The sequence below is a fragment of the Malaclemys terrapin genome, chromosome 2 (assembly GCF_027887155.1).
Source record: "Malaclemys terrapin pileata isolate rMalTer1 chromosome 2, rMalTer1.hap1, whole genome shotgun sequence".
Classification (NCBI taxonomy): Eukaryota; Metazoa; Chordata; order Testudines; family Emydidae; genus Malaclemys; species Malaclemys terrapin.
In genome coordinates this window covers 148,728,810-148,742,892 of record NC_071506.1, presented here as the reverse complement: position 1 = coordinate 148,742,892, position 14,083 = coordinate 148,728,810, and the positions used below count along the sequence as shown (strand labels likewise).

General features: G+C 40.3%; 1 protein-coding gene across 2 annotated transcripts in view; it reads right to left on the bottom strand.

Moving 5' to 3' along the window:
• CDH18 (cadherin 18) overlaps window positions 1–13,636 on the bottom strand; it is a 922,085-nt gene extending 908,449 nt beyond the window's left edge. For both annotated transcript variants that reach the window (XM_054020313.1, XM_054020314.1), the window contains exon 1: window positions 13,378–13,636. The gene's annotated coding sequence lies outside the window, so the exon portion shown is untranslated. The remainder of the gene's footprint in view (window positions 1–13,377) is intronic.
• Between the last annotated feature and the right edge of the window lie 447 nt (window positions 13,637–14,083).

Sequence of the window (14,083 nt, the reverse complement as noted above, 5' to 3'; positions counted from 1 at the left end):
AAGCTCCCTTTCTGTAAAAACAAGTCAAACTAAATAAATATCTTTCATCAGGCCCTTTAGCTTACTAGACCAGGGCTGGCTCTAGGTTTTTTGCCACCCCAAGCAAAAAATTTGCTGCCCCAAGCTCCGAGAGCACAACTGCCCAAGCAAGTTGGCCAGAATGCTGCCCCTGGAATTGTGCCGCCCCAAGCACGTGCTTGCTTTGCTGGTGCCTAGAGCCAGTCTTGCACTAGAGCCAGGTGCTGGTGGATTGCCAAAAGGATTGCATTTCTGATAAAGGATCCCTAAATTGAGAAGGCCCTGGAAGCTGGTTTTAAGTGTTCAAAGACTAAAGAATGACAGCAAGAACCTTTGGGCTGCTGTATTTAAGTACAGCAACATAGTCGGGGGTGAAAGTCTGTTTCTCAGGCTTGGTCTACACTACCCCCCTAATTCGAACTAAGGTACGCAACTTCAGCTACGTGAATAACGTAGCTGAAGTCGAAGTACCTTAGTTCGAACTTACCTTGGGCCACACGCGGCAGGCAGGCTCCCCCGTCGACTCCGCGGTACTCCTCTCGCCGAGCTGGAGTACCGCAGTCGACGGCAAGCACTTCCGGGTTTGACTTATCGCGTCCAGACTAGACGCGATAAGTCGAACCCAGAACTTCGATTTCCAGCCGTCGAACTAGCTGGTAAGTGTAGCCAAGGCCTCAGATAAGAGGGCACCTCCATGATGTTATACAGCATTGGTGAAGTACCTCTGACACATAGAATCCAAATCACATGCATGCTGAAGTGACTGTAATGCCCTCATGCTTTACACTTGGCTGTATTTTTATTCACTTGGCCTGGGTTTTGCCAATCCATTTCTTCTCTTTAGTAAAGTACATGATGCAATAAGCAGAAAATACCTCCTCAAATAGTAGAATAGTCATTTGATTGGCTGGAACAGGGTAATAGCCTTAAACAATTTCCTTTGCAAAGTAGCATAGTCCTGAAGCTCCCTGAGATTATTTCCGGAAGGGAAGACTGTGTACTGCATTTATAAAGAAACTCTGAGAAATATTTGGCAGTGATGTGCCTTGGGTGGGGATAGACTTCAGGCTACTAAATGGAAAACTTTCCTGGCTGAGGTGTTTGGTAACATCTCATGTGAAAAGGGACACAAGACAGATTTAAACAGTTTGACTTCTATAAACTAGAGCGAGTGTAGGTCAAACGGGGGCATCTCTGGAGCATTAGAAAATCATTATTTGCATTACTACATGTAATGTTCCCAGCAGTTATCCCCTGGGTGTTATATTTTTAATTGGCAGAGGACTGGACTTCAATCCTGGAATTTACTTTTTATTTGATTAAAAAGAAAACTGGTAGAAAATAATGAGAACTGTTTTATTAAGAGAAGTTCAGAACCATCAGGCTGTGGGCTTAGTAATTGTTTTTGCTGTTTGCTACATGGATGTTCAAAATACTCTGAAAGGGTTTGTGTTCTTATTGAGCCTTTTAGTATCTGATTGGAGACATCCAGGTAAAGCCAGCTGAACAAGTATTGTGGTGATGAGCTCCTTACAAGAATCTAAATAACACAGAAACCTCTTCCCATCCTCTGACAAGTCTGCAGGGCATTAGAACCATACAGGAAAGAGTTAAGAGGCTCAGGGAATGGATGCTGCTATGCCTCACAAACCCACTATGCCCAGATGACAATCATAAAAGAAGGGAGGAGAAAAGGGAAGCTAGAGTGGGGGGAAGTCACAATTTAGATTCAGAAGGGCCTGCTTCCTTGCTTGTACACCAGCAATAGGAGGTGACTTTATCTGGACCTGTTAGTTTCCTAGAGAGGGAAAAATTTTGGTTCTTGAAACTACTTTCATCAGCAGTGAGGAAGAGCATAGCTTGTGACAGGGCCCCAATTGCTAGTATAAACAGGGGAGATCATCTCTGCACAAACACTGAGGCGGGTAGTTTGCACCTTGATCCAGGAGCTCCTGGGAACTAAACAGTCCACTTGACTTGCACACAAGCTGCCCAAGGCCTTGTGACAGTCAAAGAATAGCTGGAGCACTTGTCTGCCCCAGCAACAACCCCTCCACATTCTCCAAATGCCCTTTCCATCCCCCGGCCTTAACTGTTGCACCATGGCCTCCTGCAGGGATTAGGGTAGAATCAGCAGAGCTGATGTTGCACCTACCAGAGGGGATTTCTTTACCAGGGTTATTTACCAGGTATTTTATAGCTTCCTTGCAGCCACTTTGTATCAGTGTAACAAAGTGGCTTCATGACAACTGTCAATATAGCCCTAGATGTTTTATTGGAATAAGATGTGGAGAAGGAAGATCAGTTGCCAATTGCATTGCTGATATTGCACTAATTAAATTATCTACTTAATTATAGGTCTGTGTTTGAAAATTATCAAGAAAAGCTTTCTTGTTCTCTTACATGAGTGCACAGCAGTAATGGGCAAACCTCCAAAAGCTTTGATGTTTTGGAATGGCATCCAAAACTTTATCTGAAGCGAATTGAAATTTGTCACGTCTCAGAATAGGGTAGGATAGCTGAAGAGAGGTGGCTTTCCTGTGAGGATTTGTACTTTCTGGTTTCAATTGGGTAGGACATTTGAAAACACTAGTCTCCCGTATGATAATTTAGTATATCCAGATACTGTCCCAGCCAAAACTGGAATGTGAAGGTTACGCACATTTTTTTTAAGTTAAACTTGAGAAAAAGTTTGGATCTGAATTTTGGATGAAGCTTTGGGTCACGTTTAAGTGCCTTTGTACATCACAAGAAATCACTAAATAATGGGCCCATTCTTACTCCCAATGAAGTTGGTGGCAGTTTTGCCATCAATTTCAATTGTAGCTGGATTGAGTCTATGGTTCTACACCCAGTAGTACATTTATTTATCATCCAATAGAGGCTGGGGCTGATAAGAACGATTGTTTGGATTTTGGATGACTCGCAGTGCAAAAAAGGAAAACCCATTTAATTGTCTCCATTTTTGTTAGAAGAGGAAACAGAAGCCTGTTTACTCCAAGAGGAAAAAGATTAATGCAACAGTTTATAAGCCAATATACTGCTACTCTCCTCTATACCATACGTAATTCCCAGTGGCCACCTGGCTAGTCTATCATCTTCACCTATATGGGCCATGTACAAGTAGGACTGCTGATCATTCTGCAGTATTAAGAACAAATGTACTATCCTCAATGGAATCAAGCAAATAGTTAATCGTCATGCATTCTTAGTAACTGAAGTAGTCACTACTTCAGAGCTGGCCAGGAAGCTCAACTTACACCAATTTATATCAGGGATCTTAAATAACTGGAAGGTATAAAATATACTTGGGGTACTGTCCTTAGCCAACTACTGGAATTCATGAAAAATACTTATTAAGAAAAAAGTATAAATAATTAAAGGAATTGCCATGGCTTTGTTGTTGCTATAAACAAGTTAATTTTCTAAGGTACAAATCTGCCAAAGAAGGACAGCCAACTAAAAGAAGTACTTCTCACTATCACCTGTTCTGCAGGACCTTGCTGATGTATTTTGTACTCCACAGACCTGCATGATTAATTATTGTACAAAGGAAGATTTGTCCATTCTAGACCTCAACATATTCAGTGTTTTTGCAAAGCAGTAGCATTTTGTTGCCTCTGTTCTAAGGGCTTTGAAATTCAAGTACATCCAAAATTTGTAAAAGCTTATCTCCGGACTGTTCTTCCACACAGTTTAATAGTATTTTTCTTCATTATACACAGTAAAGTGTTTTCTTTCTTTCTCCATATATTACAGCTAGTCATGTTAGGTGTATAGAATGACTGTACATATTGGAAAAAACAGCCACCACATTTCATTGCAGGATTCAAACATCTGATGACCAACTAAAGTTCATGCACTGGGTTACAAGCTTTTTCAATACCTTATATCCACCACAGAACTTAACTAGGGGCCACATCCTGCAACTGGATCTACACAGATGGCTCTTTGTGCCAGTGTGGAGCCTGACTGAACACACCTGGTTTCTGCTTTGGTGCAAAAGTCCATCCACACATCTGATTGCAGGGTGGAGGCTACATATACAACAATACAGAACAGGATGGGGGTATGCATATATTTACATACAAGATGATGTGAGGAACAAAAGATAGAGCTAATATAAGCATTGGCTTATTCCTGGGCTTCTCAAGTCAGGGGCTGTAAATAGCTGTCAGTGAGTCATGACCTGTTCTTTCCACATTGCTAAATAGGATGGAGATCCTGGGTAGACCTGACATAGCTGGGAACAGGGGTCCCAGCTTTAATTATTTTTTAATTTTTAAAAGAAACTGGAAAAAACAACAGCAACATATCCAGCTTCATGTGCATAATATTATTTATTTATCTATATCTATATATATATAAAATCAGCTCTATTAAAAGGAGTCTTTAACAGTTTTCATAATATTTAAGTTATTCTTGTAAGCTTCTTACTTATAGCAATGATAGTCTGAGACACATGACAATCTTCCCCCGCATTGACTCCAAGAAAGCAGAAAATGGGGAAAATGTTTCCTGTTAAGCATATCTGGAGTCTTATTTGGAGACATGTCTGAATAATTGTTTTATACATTCATCAGTGACAAATTTTTTATTCATGCTTAGCAGAGCATCCCAGACAGTTGCAGGTTTCATTAGCTGAAGTTTCAGATTTCAGAGTAGCAGCCATGTTAGTCTGTATCCGCAAAAAGAACAGGAGTACTTGTGGCACCTTAGCGACTAACACATTTATTAGAGCATAAGCTTTCGTGGGCTACAGCCCACTTCTTCGGATGCATATAGAATGGAACATATATTGAGGAGATATATATACACACATACAGAGAGCATGAACAGGTAGGAGTTGTCTTACCAACTCTGAGAGGCCAATTAAGTAAGAGAAAAAAAACTTTTGAAGTGATAATCAAGATAGCCCAGTACAGACAGTTTGATAAGAAGTGTAAAAAATACTTACAAGGGGAGATAGATTCAATGTTTGTAATGGCTCAGCCATTCCCAGTCCTTATTCAATCCTAAATAGATTGTACCTAGTTTGCATATCAATGCCAGCTCAGCAGTCTCTCGTTGGAATCTGTTTTTGAAGTTTTTCTGTTGTAAGATAGCCACCCACAGGTCTGTCATTGAATGACCAGACAGGTTAAAGTGTTCTCCCACTGGTTTTTGAGTATTATAACAGACTCCAATGAGAGACTGCTGAGCTGGAATTGATATGCAAACTAGATACAATCAACTTAGATTAGATACAATCTCCCCTTGTAAGTATTCTCACACTTCTTATCAAACTGTCTGTACTGAGCTATCTTGATTATCACTTCAAAAGTTTTTTTTTCTCTTACTTAATTGGCCTCTCAGAGTTGGTAAGACAACTCCCACCTGTTCATGCTCTCTGTATGTGTGTATATATATCTCCTCAATATATGTTCCATTCTATATGCATCTGAAGATGTGGGCTGTAGCCCACGAAAGCTTATGCTCTAATAAATGTGTTAGTCTCTAAGGTGCCATAAGTACTCCTGTTTTTTTTTTTTTTGAAGTTTTAGAGTGACTTCTGTTTATCATACCACCTTACAATTACACAGTAGTTTTCATTCAAAAGTAATTCAAAGTGCTTTACATAGTGTGTATATTTAAAGGATAAAATTCACCAGCCAATAAATTAGAGACATCTCTGCAGTGGAATACAGTAGACGTTGTGGCAAGAGCGTCTATGTGTGAGATTGTGTGCGTGTGTGTGTTTGAAGAATCCTCACTGATTTTGGATAAGCAAAGCATAATTAAATTATACAGGATTTGTGAAGAAGACAGTGAGCTTGGGGTTAATGCACTAGACTCTGACCTAAGAGTTCTGGCTTCATTACCTGGTTCTGCTACAGACTTCTTGTGTGATCTTGTTCATGTTACTCAGGCACTCTGGGCCTCAGGTCCCCATCTCAAAAATCATATTTCCTTTCTCTCAGCCTTTGACAGTCTTGCCTCCTTAGACTAAGATCTTCAAAACAAGGACTCTCTTTTGCTGTATGTACCTACAGCACCTAGCACACTGGTTTCCCAATCTTGGTTGGAACCACTAGGTTCTACTGTAATAAAATGGATTGCAGCCCCTCCTTTCAGAATGCAGCACATCATCTCACAGAAAATACTGCAAACAAGCAAGCATGCAATCATTTTGATCTTCAGGAAAATCTAAAAGGAAAACGACTATTTAGTGTTTCTATTTAAGATGCAGTTCTGGCCAGGGACATCTTTTTGCTACATGTGTGTAAAGTGTCTGATCACTGACTGTGGCCCCTAGTTACTACCAAAACAACAATACACCTCTACCTCAATATAATGCTGTCTTCAGGAGCCAAAAAATCTTACCATGTTATAGGTGAAACAGCGTTATATCAAACTTACTTTGATCCACCGGAGTGTGCAGCCCCGCCCCCCCGGAGCACTGCTTTACCGCGTTATATCCGAATTCATGTTATATCGGGTCACATTATATCGGGATAGAGGTGTACTTTAAAAGTTAAGTTACCCGTATAGTAAAAGAGGAGATGATTTTGGCTAATCCTCCCATCTTTATTCACATTGAGTAATACCTTGCTCTGCGACTACTCCTATTCTCTTGTTCAACTGGATAACTTAGGCCAGGTCTACACTAAAAAGTTAGGTGGGACCCAGCTAGGCAGCATAGGGGTCTGAAAAATCCACACCCCTATGAACATAGTTAAGCCAACCTAACCTCCCATTTAGACAGTGCTAGTTCAACAGAAGAATTCCTCAATCGACTGGGCTACTGCTATTTGGGGAGGTGGATTAACTACAGCTATAGAGGACCCCTGCCATCTCTGTAGTGAAGTGCTACAGTGGTCCAGTTGCTGCGCTGCAGTGGTTTAAATGTGGACATAGCATTATTTGTGTAGGAAGATACAAATTAGCAGGAATAGGAATATCGCGTCCTTTTATAAGTACATTGAAATTAACTTTGAGTGGCTCATACTCAGAACAAAGTGGGCTGTAGTCCACGAAAGCTTATGCTCTAATAAATTTGTTAGTCTCTAAGGTGCCACAAGTACTCCTGTTCTTCTTTTTGCGGATACAGACTAACACGGCTGCTACTCTGAAACCAGTTTTACAAGGTAGCTTTTGTTTTTAACAGAATTACAAATTTCAAAGCTTCTGTAATACAACCAGACTTGGAAGGTTACCTTGTCCAGTGATCAAAAGAAAAGTCACCCACCAAATATATCCTCTTTCAAAATTAAACAGTTATAAAAAATAACTCTTTCATAAGTAAAATAATGGAAGGAGGAGGGGAATAATTTTATGCTAGCTTTGACTCACATATTTTTTCCAACTTCACATTGTGTCACTGTTTTTAGTGTATGCATTCCCTTGAGCCTGTCTTCTCATGTTTTAGCAACAGATCCCTTGGCAATCATAGAATCATAGAACTGGAAGGGACCTCAAGAGGTCATCTAGTCCGGTCCCCTGCACTCATGGCAGGACTAAGAATTATCTAGAGCAGTGGTTCTCAAACTAAGGCTGCTGCTTGTTCTGGAAAAGCCCCTGGTGGGCCGGGCCGATTTGTTTACCTGCTGTGTCCGCAGGTTCGGCCCATCGCGACTCCCACTGGCCGCGGTTCGCCGCTCCAGGCCAATGGGGGCTGCAGGGAGCGACGCAGGCCGAGGGACGCACTGGCCACCCTCCCTGCAGCCCCCATTGGCCTGGAGTGGCAAACCGCAGCCAGTGGGAGCCGCGACCAGTCGAACCTGTGGACGCAGCAGGTAAACAAATCGGCCCGGCCCACCAGGGGCTTTTCCAGAACAAGCAGCGGCCCTAGTTTGAGAACCACTGATCTAGAGAATCCCTGATAGGTGTTAGTCTAACCTGCTCTTAAAAATCCCCAATGATGGTGATTCCCCAGTGGGCAATTTATTCCAGTGCTTAACCACCCTGAGAGTTGGGAATTTTTTCCCTAATGTCCAATCTAAACTGCCCTTGCTGCAATATAAACGCACTGCTTCTTGTCCTATCCTCAGAGGTTAAGGAGAACAATTTTTCTCCCTCCTCCTTGTAACAACCTTTTATATACTTGAAAACTGTTATGTCCCTCCCTCAGTCTTCTCTTTTCCAGACTAAACAAACCCAGTGTTTTCAATCTTCCCTCACAGGCCATGTTTTCTAGACCTTTAATCATTGTTGCTGCTCTTCTCTGGACTTTCTCCAATTTGTCCACAGCTTTCCTGAAATGTGGCACCCAGAACTGGACACAATACTCCAGTTGAGGCCATATCAGTGTGCAGTACAGCACAATGATTGCATTTAAAAGAAAAATACTACTTTAATATAATTTATTTGGAGAAAAATCTCCCAGTCAGTAGATATTTTTCTACAATATTTGCCTAAATCAAGTAGAAAGATTTTGTTTCTAGATTTTGGCACTGAGATTTATGAATGGGTTTTTCATAGCCTTTGACTGCTCAGTTTCAGTCCCCAGAGCCACCTCCGATATTGTGCAACAGTTACCAATGCTGAGGAAGCTGTTGAGGAGTGACCTCCTGCATGGAGGAACTGTGCAGCAAATCTGCCACACAATAGGATGTGTGCTGCTAGTGTGAGGGATCCCTCAGTACAGAGAGGGCAACACTGCTAACCACTGATCGCTCTAAGTATACTTATTGGTATAACCTCCATTGGAAAATATTTTCACTAGTTAAGCTAACTTCTGTTACTTTTCATCTAAGTTTCAGCTGCCCTGTATTGATGTCAATTTGCTATGTTAAATAATACTATATACAGAAATAGGACCGAAAATTGCAAGTAATACTCAGACACATGCCTATGGAATAGTGTTGTATTCCACTCGGGTGGCTTCTCAAGTCAGGTAATACTCAGCATGACCAAGAGCTTCAGAATCTGGCCAAAAGAGACTTCAGTGGGATTACTCACATGAGTAAGTGTTTTCAGGTTTAGGCTGATAGAGAAAAAGGGAAATGAAGAGTGTAGCATTTTCTCTCTGTCTCATTTCAAACAAATAGCATCCACTTTAAAGTTCACTGTCATCTATTCTCTCCTTCAAATAGAATGTTGCATGTCTGAAGAAACTACCTATTTCATATTCCAAACAACTTAAAGGTTCTGTCAAGGCTGGATCCCCACTTTGAACTTTAGGGTACAAATGTAGGGGCCTGCATGAAAACTTCTAAGCTTAACTACCAGCTTAGCTCTGGTTCCGCTACCACCATTTCCCAATTTTTCCCTCCCTGGGATGCCCTGAGAAACCTTTCACCAATTCCCTGGTGAGTACAGATCCAAACCCCTTGGATCTTAAAACAAGGAGAAATTAACCTTTCCCCCTCCTTCCTTTCACCAACTCCAGGTGAATACAGATCCAGCCCCCTTGGATCTAAAACAAGGAGAAATTAACCTTTCCCCCTCCTTCCTTTCACCAACTCCAGGTGAATACAGATCCAGCCCCCTTGGATCTAAAACAAGGAAAAATCAATCAGGTTCTTAAAAAGAAGGCTTTTAATTAAAGAAAAAGGTAAAAATCATCTCTGTAAAATCAGTATGGAAATTAACCTTACAGGGTAATCAAACTTAAAGAGCTCAGAGGACTCCCCTCTAGTCTTAGGTTCAAAGTACAGCAAACAAAGATAAACACCCTAGTAAAAGGTACATTTACAAGTTGAGAAAACAAAGGAAAACTAACACACCTTGCCTGGCTATTTACTTACAAGTTTGAAATAGGAGAGACTTGTTTAGAAAGATGTGGAGAACCTGGATTGATGTCTGGTCCCTCTCAGTCCCGAGAACGAACACACTCCCAAAACAAAGAACACAAACAACAGCCTTCCCCCCCCCCCCCCCCAAGATTTGAAAGTATCTTGTCCCCTTATTGGTCCTTTAGGTCAGATGTCAGCCAGGTTACCTGAGCTTCTTAACCCTTTACAGGGAAAAGGATTTTGGAGTCTCTGGCCAGGAGGGATTTTATAGTACTGTACACAGGACAGCTGTTACCCTTCCCTTTATAGTTATGACAGGTTCTTATCAGGCAGCTCAGTCAAATATGAGTCTTTCGCTAACCATATCAGAGCACTCATCAACTATTTCTTTTCATGACAGCTCCCAGGAAATGTTTCTGGAATGAGCAGATATGTAGCATCTTTTGGACATTTGCAGCAACTAATATTAAATGCAGTTGTCTTGTTTTTCTTGAAAGTATTTCCCTACACACACTGGACGGACAGCGAGATGGATGGATGGACGGACACAATACATTTAAAACATAGCTGTATAAATCAGCAGCAGCATCAGGACTAGCCTCCCAACCATCGGCATGCATGCAAATAAATCAATAAATATTTTCCAGTTGTTCTGTCTGATTAAAATAGTTACATGTTCAGAATAAACTCATCCAAGCAGAACTTATTTAAAAATGAGTATAGGAACCAATAGCATCTATCCAACGTGGCCTGCTGTGTGAATAGTATAGGAAGAAAGAGCCCCCTAATGGCTTCAAGTTATCTGTGAAAATAAATAGATTTCAGTTTCCTGAGTTCCTGGTGGAAAGCAGAAGCAAAATGAGTTTCTGAATGGGAAAAATTAGTAATTTGGGTAAATGGTTGATATTATTGAACCAAAGTGTGAAATGGAGTGATCAGTCAAGATTCTCTGTGCTCAAAAAATCAAAGGAAATGAACAGTTTAGACTACATAAATCCAGTTTGAAACGAACACGTGTTTAAGAGGTAAATTAAATTATTTAAACCAGGGACTGACAAAAGTGAACCCTTATGGTGTAAAACTTATGCACAGATGCTATCAACACATTTTAATAGCACAATCTCAAAACCTAAAATAATGTGAAGGCTTTGGATTTTTTTCCTGTGTGTGTTTTTTTTTTTTAAATAATTATTCAAGCTGAGTATTGCTAGTAGAAAAATAAAATCCTTGTAATTTTCTTTTAGAATTTCATGATGACCATCAATGTGTTAATGTTTTTAGATACTTGTTTGTGGGGGGGCTTGTTGATATTACACCCCCTCTTTGATTAAATTAAAACTGATGCTTATTTTGTAGTTTTATATGGGAGGGGGAAATGCCATTGAGGGAAACAACCAAGAACAATCAGTGATTCCTCTCTTTCATAAGTGGTACATTTAAATTTGCACAGGTTCAATAAACAAGCATGTCTGCACAGATAAAAGGGAGAGGTGAAATGTGAAAGCTTTCGGAGAGCTCTTAGTCAAAGCTATGCAAAAGTAGTATTTGTAAATGTTACCCTCAGTGCTACATATTTAAAGAGACAGGCGTGTATTTTCATAGCCACCTAAGGGAGTTAGGGGTTCGGCTCCTAATGAAATTCAATGGGAGTTGGGTGAAAAATCCCAGCCACAACTAATATACGTGCTAGCTCTACTCCTTTCAGTATCTGACACGTATACTGTGCTCTGTTAACATTGTCAGTAGATAAAATAAAAAGCATTTCTCTCTCTCTCTCTTGCTTTGGGCTGGATTCTGACACTTACTCACCTTGTACAGTACTGTATTCTGTCCGGCAGTCTTATTTATTCTATTGGGACTGCTCATGTAGTGAGGTCCTATTCAATGCATGTAAATGCCGCAGAATCTGGCCCTAATTGAGTCCACTGTTAAATGTGAAGAATATCACAGGAGGAAAGGCTGGAATTACCTATATGCATAAATTGTGTTTATCAGTAGACAGACACTGGGACTATTTAAGAAAGCAGAAAGCTGAATAGAATAGACAGATACTGTTTTGGGTTTTTTTTTTAAGGCTTGTCAGTTTGCATTTGTACATTTCTAGCAATTTTTTTCATAAAGTATATTAAAAATGAGCCCAGATACCTCACTCACCCATTCAAGTATGCACTCTGGTCCTTTATACTAATGCCAATTTCAAAAATTTATCTGTGACCATGTTGCCCTACAGAACTAGTTTTAATTAATATTTAAGGTCTACAAAATATGAAGAGTGAACTGAATAATTATGAATAAGATATTTTGTGTTACTTGTGGGGGTTTTGTAGTTACCAGGTGAAATGATATTTAATACTTTAATGTTGCATATACAACACTCTATAGGCAAAATATTTTGGGGGAGGAAAAATGGTAATTGCAGCATATTTATTGTTGGTTTGCCATCGCTGGGGTAGACTGCAATTTAGGGTTTGAAAGCACAGACATTTTAGGATCAGTAACCTTCTGTGAAAATTTCTTAACTAGATGACCCACAGGAAAGTTGTGCCTGGTTGTGAGAATAGCTGCTCAAATGCTTGGATTAATGTAGTGACTACTCCACTCTACTCAGATAGAAAATTAAAGTGTCTGGAATACAAAAACATCCTTTTGGTTGGGATCAAGAAGCAGAAAGCACAAACAAACTAACATGAAAGGTGATGCAAATCATCACAGTTAGAGAGAATATGATATGAATGCCTTTTGTTTGAAGTCACAGTGCTGTCTTTTCAGCTTTACTCTCCTGTCACCTATAATCCCAAAGTCAATCAACTTCCTGACTGCAGCTTAGCCTAAAGCTCGATTATTTCTTTTCTAACCTATCACCTTCCATAGAGGTAATGAAACTGTTTCCCACCAAGCTGAGGGATGTAATATGTGAAAAGTTTACGCAGAACAAAAGACGCTTTAAGGGAGTGTAGTGTCAATGTCACATCAAAACCGGCAATCAGCCCGATAGGACTGGCACATCAGGCACAGAATAACTGAACATCCGAGGATTCATGTTTCAGCTCCTAAGCCTTGGTCTTTTCTTTGCAAGCAGAACGTTAGCTATAATTGCCGTATCTCTAATAAGATGGCAGTATAATGCCATATCATTTAAGACAGATCATGTTTGTGAAGCAGTAGTTAGCTTGCCGTCAAAAGACAGATTTTGTTTTAAACTACTGACAAGCACTGTGAAATGCTCCAGTGAAATGCCTGCCTTACCTGGCTGCACAACATGAACAGCCAAGAATTAATAATACAAGGGAGCCTTATTGCTATGCTGTTATTGCCCTAAACTGCTTAGCATCTGTGGGACAGTTTACATTATAACATCGCACAAGTAGATAGAAAAATGTCACTTTTAACCAATTAATTTTCACTTAGTTGGGGGCAAAAGTATAATCAAGATTTTTCACAATCTAGAGCTCCTTCCTAATCCTTTCTCTGTGCATGCATAGTATTTGATACTTATCCACCTGAGAATGAGAGAATTTATATGCAATAAATACATACTGTACATGAAGCCAAAGCTTGTAGGTATTTTTAACATGCAAGGTATACAAAAGAATAATGCATTTTTTTATTAACTGCTGAGAAAGGACAAAGATAAAATCCTTACCTGGAGGATCAAACTGTGTATATCATCAATGCTGTGTGGGTTTAGTGGGAGAGGGCAAATTTTTGTTTTCAGTAATGAACCTCTTCTTCAGAGATGCAGCTTGTTAGGAGATAAGTAAAATGAACTATTCCAAGGTCCAGTCTATCATCACTTGCACAAGCTTGAGGCTGGCATCCTCTCGTGAAGGAAAAAGGTAGCTCAGTAAGTTGTCCACTGAGGGAGCTAGGTATCAGTGTTATCAGGCACCAGCAGTCACATACTGATGCTATAGTACATACTCTCTCCCTCTCTTGCTCTCTCAGCTCTGAGTCTAAGCTCCTTCTGCTGCTGTATAATCAATCTAGCCTGTCTGAATCTAATAGGCCTCTATTTAACCAGCCAATCAATAGAAAGGATTCCAGTGCTGGTCCCCAGGGTCTTTTCCAGAAGTGGTACAAACTATAAGAGTTTTGGCAGCAGTTTAAACCAAGTATTTTTCAGTATTTTATCCCCCTTAGAGAGAGAATGTTTAGGAGAGCCCAGCTTCAAAGCTAGCCTTGTCTCTGTGCTCTCTCATGTGAATTATATAAACACACACTGTGCTGCAGCAGCATTCTGAAACCTTCCCCTATCTCTCCCATTTTCAATGTTTCAGAATAGAAATGCTAGAGGTGGATATGAACAGCAACTCCCTGATCAAAGCACTTGAAAATAGGGGTGTTTAAAA